Here is an 8,682-nt window from a genome sequence, read left to right on the forward strand (position 1 = left end):
TATCCCCATCTCCTCACTTTTCTTCTTTAGGCTCTGTCTTGATAATGGTACACCTTAAATGAGCATTATTATTTGTCTACAGTGATAAATGTCTTTTGGAACTTAGGTTAGCAAATGTTGGATTGTAGAGTCTTTTTATACTCTTAGCCTGTCAGTTTGGCTTTTTATATGTTTACCATGCTTAGTCCTATGCCTATACCTTTATTAATAGACTCATTAGTTATATTCTTTCTGTTTTACCAAAGTCAGTTTAAAGGAAACTTCTAACAAGTCTTTTCTGATCTCTATCCTAAATCTTACCATTTTGTAATAATTCAGTTTATTAAGAGCCTAGAATAACATGCCATTTTAAATTCTTTATATATGTTTTTGTCTAATCTTCACCTCTAAGTAAATATATATAGTCTGTATCCATTCGTTCGAAAGTTGCTATCTACCTGTTCTGCATCTATTAATGTGCAGGATACTTTGCTAAGTACAAAGGCTCTGTCTTGTATTTATTTCCCCATTTGAATTTCATATAATTTTTTAATTTATTTATGTATACAAGAGATGGGGTACAGGCCAGAGATGTTGGGGGTGAGAGGATTCACCAGAGACAGAATGGGGAACAGAACAGGCAGACTGACCGAAATACACTGCTGAGGGGAGCAGTGGGTGAGTCAGGAGAGGTCTGCTGTGCCAGGAGGGTTTCTCTCTGGCTGGCCAGGGATCAGACTTGTGCTGCAGAGGCTGTGGATTGCTTCATAGTGCGGTGCTTAACCCCTTGTGCCACCAGGGAGGCCCTGAATTTCATATAATTTTTTGGCAAGTTCCCCTTCTGATAAACAAAATATAAACGTGGGTATTTTAATTAGAATCATTTTGAATTAATAGTTTAATTGAGCACTGATATTTTTATAATATTGTCTTTCTATTCAGAAGTACGGTGTAGAAAGATCCCTGCATGACCTTACTATTATTTTCAGAAAGGCCCTTCTATGTCTCTTCTTTTTTTCCTGAGTATTTTATCTTTTTGATTGCCATTGTAGCAGCAATTTCTTTGTTATGTGTTCTGTGCCGTTGTTTATTTTTCAATGTACAGGAAGTGACTGGGTTTTGTATATTAACCTTGGAAATTGCCATCATCCTGAATTCTCTCCCTGTCTTTAGTGGTTGTGCATTTTTCTTTTTCTTTTTTTTTTAAAGATTTATTTATTTATATATGCAAGAGCTGGGGTACAGGCCAGAGATGCAGGGGGTGAGAGGATTCACCAGAGACAGAGTGGGGGACAGAACAGGCAGACTGACTGCAATACACTGCTGAGGGGAGCAGCGGGCGAGACAGGAGAAGTCTGCCTCACCATGTGGGTTTCTCCCTGGCTGGCCAGGGATCGAACTTGTGCTATAGAGGCTGCAGATTGCTTCATAGTGCAGTGCTTAACCCCTTGTGCCACCAGGAAGGCCCGGTTGTACATTTTTCAGTCACATCATGTACACATAATTTTGCCTCCTCTTTCCAATATTTGCATCCTGTTTCTCTTTTTTGTCTAATTACATTGGTTTGATCCATCATGTTAAATGATTGTGATGATGGTGGCCAGTCTCACCTTGCTCTTGACCTTGATGGGATGTAATTCCCATTCACTCTTAAGCATGATGCTGGCTTTATATCTTTTTAAAACATATACATATGTATATATAAAACCATCTTAAGTAAACTGTCAGTCTCTTCTTATTCTGTTATGGTATTTTGTTTGTTTTAAGCAGGAATAGATGCAGGATATTTATCAAATGTCTTTTAAACATTAAGATGTTACATAGTTATCCTTTGATCTATTAATATTATCAACTTTATTAGAGAGTCCATAATATTTTCGGACCAACCTATATTACTAGGATGAACTTACTTGGATATGATAAATAATTCTTTTGAAATATTGTTAATTTATATTTGCTAATATTTTATTCAAGATTTTGTACCTTAAGTTCAATCCTATTAATTCAATTTTCCACCTTCCTGATGGGGTCAATTAAAAGAGACTCTCATGTTTTATCCAATTTCTTCTGGCATTTCCCAACTATCATGTCTTGTTTTTGATTTTGAGGCTAAGCTATTTGATGCATAGAGATTTCTGAAAATTAGATTTTTTTAAAATTTTTAAAAAAGATTTATTTATTATTTATGCAAGCACTAGGTATAGTCAGAAGCACAGGAGGGTGAGAGAATTCTCCAGAGCCAGAGCGGGGAGCAGAACAGGCAGACAGACAAAGTACACTGCTGAGGGGAGCAGCAGGTGGCAGGAGAGGTCTGCGCGCCATGTGGGACCCTTGCCTGGTAGCTGGGGAGCGAACCGGTGCTGCAGAGGCTGCAGGCAGTTTCGCAGCCCAGTGTTCAACCGCTGTGCCACCAGGGGAGGCCCTGAAAATTAGATTCTTTTTTTTTTTTTTTTTTTTTTTTTTATAGAGGCATGTTTTATTTTATTTTATTTATTTATTATTTGTTTGTTTGTTTATACATGCACTGGGTACAGTCAGAAGCGCGGGAGGGTGAGAGAATTCACCAGAGCTAGAGCAGGGAGCAGAGCAGGCAGAAGGACCGAAGTACACTGCTGAGGGGAGCAGCGGGCGGCAGGAGAGGTCTGCGCACCATGTGGGATCCTCCTCTGGTGGCCGGGGAGCAGCCGGGGATCGAACCGGCGCCTCAGAGGCCGCGGGCAGCTTCGCAACCCAGCGCTCAACCGCTGCGCCACCGGGGAGGCCCCTGAAAATTAGATTCTTAATGTAGTTACTGCTCTCCTGTTAAACTTTCTTCTGTTCACTTAAATTTTTTATTTTGAATTTAACCTTGGTTGATGGCAATATTGCAGCCTCAGCTCAGGATTTTCAGGTATATGTTTTATTTTTAACTTTTCTGAGTCGTCTTGGTAAAGATACATCTCTTCTACACAACGTACAATAGGATGTTATTTTATGATCCAATGTGAGATTCTTTTATTTGTTATAAGGATGAATTTATCTAATTCTCATTTATGGATGTAACTTTTATTTGCCTTATTTCTGTCATCTTCTGCTGTTTTCTGTTTTGGTGCTTCTGTTATCTGTGTTTTACTTTGTAATTCTTTTGTTTCCCCTGATGGTCTGTGTGTGTACACACATGTTTGTATTTTTCTTGATGATTTGAAGATTTATAGTCTGTTTTTAATTTTTCTTGTGGTTGCCTTTATATTGATTCATTTCTCTGCCAAAAGAAGAAAACCTTCAAATGTAGGGAGTCATATTCTCAAAGACTAAGCCTTGATATGATCGTTCTTGATATCTTATCCTTGATATCTTCAAGTTCTTGATATCCTTAGCATGAAAAATGGTGATGGTCTCGCCAAAGGTTCAGAGTAATCAAGGTACTGAACATACCACAAAGCTGCTACTTGAGCTAGCCACCTACAGCCCAGGGCTGTCCTGCCACAAAGGGATGCTGTATCTCATCTCTTGTTGCCAAACCTCATGTGAATGTCTTTCCCTCAACAGCCAGCATACTTTGTTCAGCAGTGTCTTTGACTTGTCCATTTCTCTGAACAGTATTCTGAACAGGCCGCTGACGCATCTGGCTACACATATTGGGGTCAGGAGCCAGATCACTGCCTGACAGCTGGTTTTGGTGAATACTGTGGTGTGTGGTTGGCATTCAGATGCAAGAGTGTGTGTGTGTGTGTGTCTTTTTTTTCTTTTTAATCCTTGAATCCATGCTAATTGATCATTTAGCACACCAACATATAATGCACACTCAAAATAAGGTAATGTTAGGAAGGGTATGTTTACAAACATGTGGGTAATGGAGCACCCCAATGAAAGCTGCAATAACCTGGACAAGAGCAGCAGAGCTATTATTACCAAAAGGCCCGAAGGAAAAAGAAGCAGGGGGCGGGGAATCAGCAGAAGGAGAAAACGGAGTAGAGTGGGTTGGCCACCTTGGGAGGCAGTAGCTTTTCACTGAAGGATCCATCCAACCCATGGATACTCACAAGCAGGAGCAAGGGAACAAATGCCTTCATCTTATTCTTTTTTCTTCTCCATTTCCTGCTGGCTGAACCCAGCTGGAAGCCAGTGGCTCATTCATTTTATCTTACAAAGAAATTCAGTGATAAATAGAACAAAAATTCATCAGGCACATTTCCCTCATGTGTTTACTGAAAATATGTGGAGAGCTGACTCATACTCCACACATCAGTGGAGTATTTCCATTAGGAATGCTTTCAACTACCAGTAATAAAAAATCCAAGTTACAGTGGCTTTAAACATAGAGGGTTTATTTTTGTACTATAACGGGAGGGCTGGAAGTAGGCAGCCACTGACATTCATTTAATGGCTCAATAATGTCAATGCTGTCAGCTCTAGAATTCTTTCAGTGTTTATCTTGTGCTCGTTGCTTCATATTTGCAAAATGGCTGCTCAGCACCAGGTATCACAATCATGGTTTAGTTAGAAAAAGAGATGAAGAGAGGAACTAGAATATAAACCTATTTTATTGAAAAAAAAGTTTTTCATAGAAGTACCCTCAGCAGACTTCCCATCATGTTTCATTGGCCAGAACTGGGTCTCATGGCCTTCTTTTTTTTTTTTTTTTAAAGGTTTATTTATTTTATTTATACAAGCACTGGGCATAGTCAGAAGCGCAGGAGGGTGAGAGAATTCACCAGAGCCAGAGCTGGGAACAGAACAGGCAGAGTGACGAAGTACACTGCTGAGGGGAGCAGCGGGCGTGGCAGGAGAGGTCTACGCACCATGTGGGACCCTAGTCCCCTGTCGGTGGCCAGGGGTCGAACCGGCGCTGTAGAGGCTGCGGGCAGCTTCGCAACCCAGCGCTCAACTGCTGCGTCACCAGGGGAGGCCCCTCTCATGGCCTTCTAAGGAAGCAAGGACACTGGAAAAGTGGGAAATGGGCTGGTTATGATTGATTTAGGTCACTTGTAACTAATTCCCAGAGACCGGAGACCTTGGTGCAGGGATCTGTTACCAAAAAAAGGGAAGCAAGGGCCTCCCTGGTGGTACAAGGGGTTAAGACATAACCTACGAAGCTCTCCCCAGCCACTGCAGCATGAGATCGATCCTTGGCCAGGGAGCTACCCACATGGTGCAGCAGACCTCTCCTGACTCGCCAGCTGCCCCCCCTCAGCAGTGTATTTCAGTCAATCTGCCTATTCTGTTCCCCACTCTGTCTCTGGTGAATCCTCTAACTCCCCCACACCTCTGGCCTGTAACCCCGCTCCTGTATGCATAAATAAATAAATCTTTTAAAAAAAAAAAAGGAGAATAAATTCTGGATTGACAGTGAACAAGGCTTGCTACAGGGTTTTTTTTTTTTTTTTTAATAGAGGCATGTTTTTATTTATCTATTTATTTATTTTATTTGCTAGTTTGTTTTTTGTTTATACATGCACTGGGTACAGTCAGAAGCATGGGAGGGTGAGAGAATTCACCAGAGCCAGAGCAGGGAGCAGAGCAGGCAGAAGGACCGAAGCACACTGCTGAGAGGAGCAGCGGGCGGCAGGAGAGGTCTGCGCGCCATGTGGGACCCTCCTCCGGTGGCCAGGGAGCAGCCGGGGATCGAACCAGCGCCGCAGAGGCTGTGGGCAGCTTCGCAACCCAGTGCTCAACCACTGTGCCACCGGGGAGGCCCGCTACAGGGGTTTTATTCAATGATAAAACCAATTGACAGCTGACACTCACTCCGGACAGCACTTGTGCTTTCCAACTACATGCCATTGATTTTATGTCACATCCAAAAGTGTTGTTTGATCAAGTCATTCTAAGAGTTTGCTCTGCTTTTTCTCTGATTAAATATTGCTCAATAGCCCATGACTCAATTTACAAGTCATAATGTGAATTGTGTTGTCTTTCACTGGAAGTTGGACAACTTTAATGATGCTTCTCTGGGTTTGATCTTCTTTTTCCTGTCTTTAATGACAAAATACGCCCATGCCATTGGACTCAACTTTATTATTTTACCCAGAGTCTGGAAAGACTTGATTGGTTTCCTAACTAGCTTACAGGGCCTGACGTGAAGATGATGCAGAAGTCTCAATGGGCTTCATGCCACTATTTGACAAAGTTTCATAATAGATGATGCCTCAGGGACTGGAGGAAATGCGCATTACCAGCTAACAAAATCCCATTTTTGAATATTCATTCCAGATCTGTGTCTCTTATTCACACATTTTTTCCTGTTTGTGTAAAATCATTTCATTGTACATACGCATCTACTCTAGAATATCTAACCACATTTTATAATGAAATTTTTTTTTAGGTTTTTTTTATTATTATTATTTTTAATAGAGGCATGTTTTATTTATTTGTTTGTTTGTTTGTTTTGTTTATACATGCACTGGGTACAGTCAGAAGCGCGGGAGGGTGAGAGAATTCACCAGAGCCAGAGTGGGGAGCAGAGCAGGCAGAAGGACCGAAGTACACTGCTGAGGGGAGCAGCGGGCAGCAGGAGAGGTCTGCGCGCCATGTGGGACCCTCCTCTGGTGGCTGGGGAGCAGCCGGGGATCGAACCGGCGCCGCAGAGGCTGTGGGCCGCTTCAAAACCCAGCGCTCAACTGCTGCGCCACCGGGGAGGCCCTATAATGAAATATTTTTATTACTATATTTAATACTACCTTTATTCTTTAAATACCTCTTTTCTTCTTACTATTAAGTATCTGCCTCATTTAAATTTTTATTTTGGGGGCAAGAATCTCAGGAGGCCTATCTTGTTCCTGAAGTAGAAGACTGGAGATCACTGGTCTGTAAGACAATGAAATAAAATATCTGAAAATAGGATAATTGTAGACTGCATAGTTGCTATTATTATTCTAGAAAAAACACCAAAAAACCATGGTGGTCAGAAATTTATTTTCCTAAAAGAATTTTGAATTATGGCAAGTGATCATAAAGATAAGGAATCTTATATGCTGAACATAGTTCTGCATTTATTTACTACTTATTTCTTCTATTGTTTTTTCAATCTGGAAAGTCTTGCATTATAGTCTGGCTGATTCACTAGGTTAAATTATTTCACTACATAAGGATGCTCCTGTCTACATTAAAAACATATTTCTTATCATTTTTTATATAAATCTACCCTAAAATTTACCTTCTCCAAATGACCTTTCCTGAGTTGAGGCAAAAGATTTTTATTTTTTCCCAATATTCAACAATTATTTATCCAGAACATATTATAAAACCAGATATTTACATTTTAACAATGATAGCTATTATCTCAAACACTCTCTTTTTTTTTTTGAAAGTTTCAAATGTACTTTATTTCCTCAGTAATGCCATATCTTAATGGATACAGTGTTTTTACTTGGCATCAAGTATAAGTTGATTTTGAAACAATTCAGTATTATACCGCCTGGGATGATTACTGATTTCTCCATTCCTTTGGGGTGACTCTGCTAACAGGGGACAGGTTCCACTCTACTCCAGTTTGTGTTGCTGTATATGTCCACACAGCAACACAAAAAGCAGTTCCACTGGCTAATACTGCATTACCATATTTGTCATGGAAATCAGGTGTCCGTTTCTGGTGGCTCTGTCTCGCCATCATTTGCTGAATGTTTCAGACTTGCAGACAATTTAGCGTGGTTTTGGCCAAGGGAAACATCTCAGAATTGAAGACAGAACTGCAGCAACTGCAGGGACTGGCTAATCTAGTACCCTTGCAAGGAGCCCTGAAAAAAGGAAACAAACATTTTCTTTTTATATTGAGGTATAATTGGCTTGTAACATTGTATTAGTTTCAGGTGTACAACATAATGATCTGATGTTTGTGTATATTACAAGATAATCACAATAGTTCTAGTTCATATATATCTACCCCAATACATAATTATAATTTTTGTGTGTGATGTGTCCTTTTAAGATCTACTGTCTTGGCAATTTCAAATATGCAATACAGTATTATTAATAATAGTCACCATCATGTACATTACCTGCTCAGGACTTACTTTTATAACTGTAAGTTTGTAGCTTTTGACTCTGTCTACCCATGTCCTACCCCTTTCCCCCAACAACCACCCATCTGTTCTCTATATCTGTAAGCTTATGAACTTGGGTTTTTGTTTGCTTGTTTTTTAGATTCCACATACAAGCGGAATGCCGAGTCCGATCCAGGTTGTTGCAAATGGCAAGTTTTCCTTCCTTTTTTTTTTTTTTTTAAAGATTTATTTATGCATACAAGAGCTGGGGTACAGGCCAGAGGTGTGGGGGGTGAGAGGATTCACCAGAGACAGAGTGGGGAACAGAACAGGCAGACTGACTGAAATACACTGCTGAGGGGAGCAGTGGGCAATTCAGGAGAGGTCTGCTGTGCCGTGTGTGTAGCTCCCTGGCTGGGGATCAAACTTGTGCTGCAGAGGCTGCGGACAGTTTCATAGGTTGTATCTTAACCCCTTGCGCCACCAGGGAGGCCAACTTTTCCTTCTTTTCTTTTTTAAAGATTTGTTTATCTATTTATACATGCACCGGGTACAGTCAGAAGTGCGGGAGGGTGAGAGGATTCACCAGAGCCAGAGCGGGGAGCAGAACAGGCAGACTGACCAAGTACACTGCTGAGGGGAGCAGCAGGTGGCAGGAGAGGTCTGCGCGCCATGTGGGACCCTCGCCCGGTGGCCGGGGATCCAACCGGCACTGCAGAGGCTGCGGGCAGCTTAGCAACCC

At 41.2% G+C, this 8,682-nt stretch overlaps 1 pseudogene; it reads right to left on the bottom strand.

The window, feature by feature from the left end:
* Positions 1–7,384: 7,384 nt before the first annotated feature.
* LOC119252659 (cytochrome c oxidase subunit 7B, mitochondrial-like) lies at positions 7,385–7,627 on the bottom strand (annotated as a pseudogene).
* Positions 7,628–8,682: the final 1,055 nt, after the last annotated feature.

The sequence above is a fragment of the Talpa occidentalis genome, unplaced genomic scaffold (assembly GCF_014898055.3).
Source record: "Talpa occidentalis isolate TD23 unplaced genomic scaffold, MPIMG_talOcc4v2.1 talOcc4.10, whole genome shotgun sequence".
NCBI classification, from domain to species: Eukaryota; Metazoa; Chordata; class Mammalia; order Eulipotyphla; family Talpidae; genus Talpa; species Talpa occidentalis.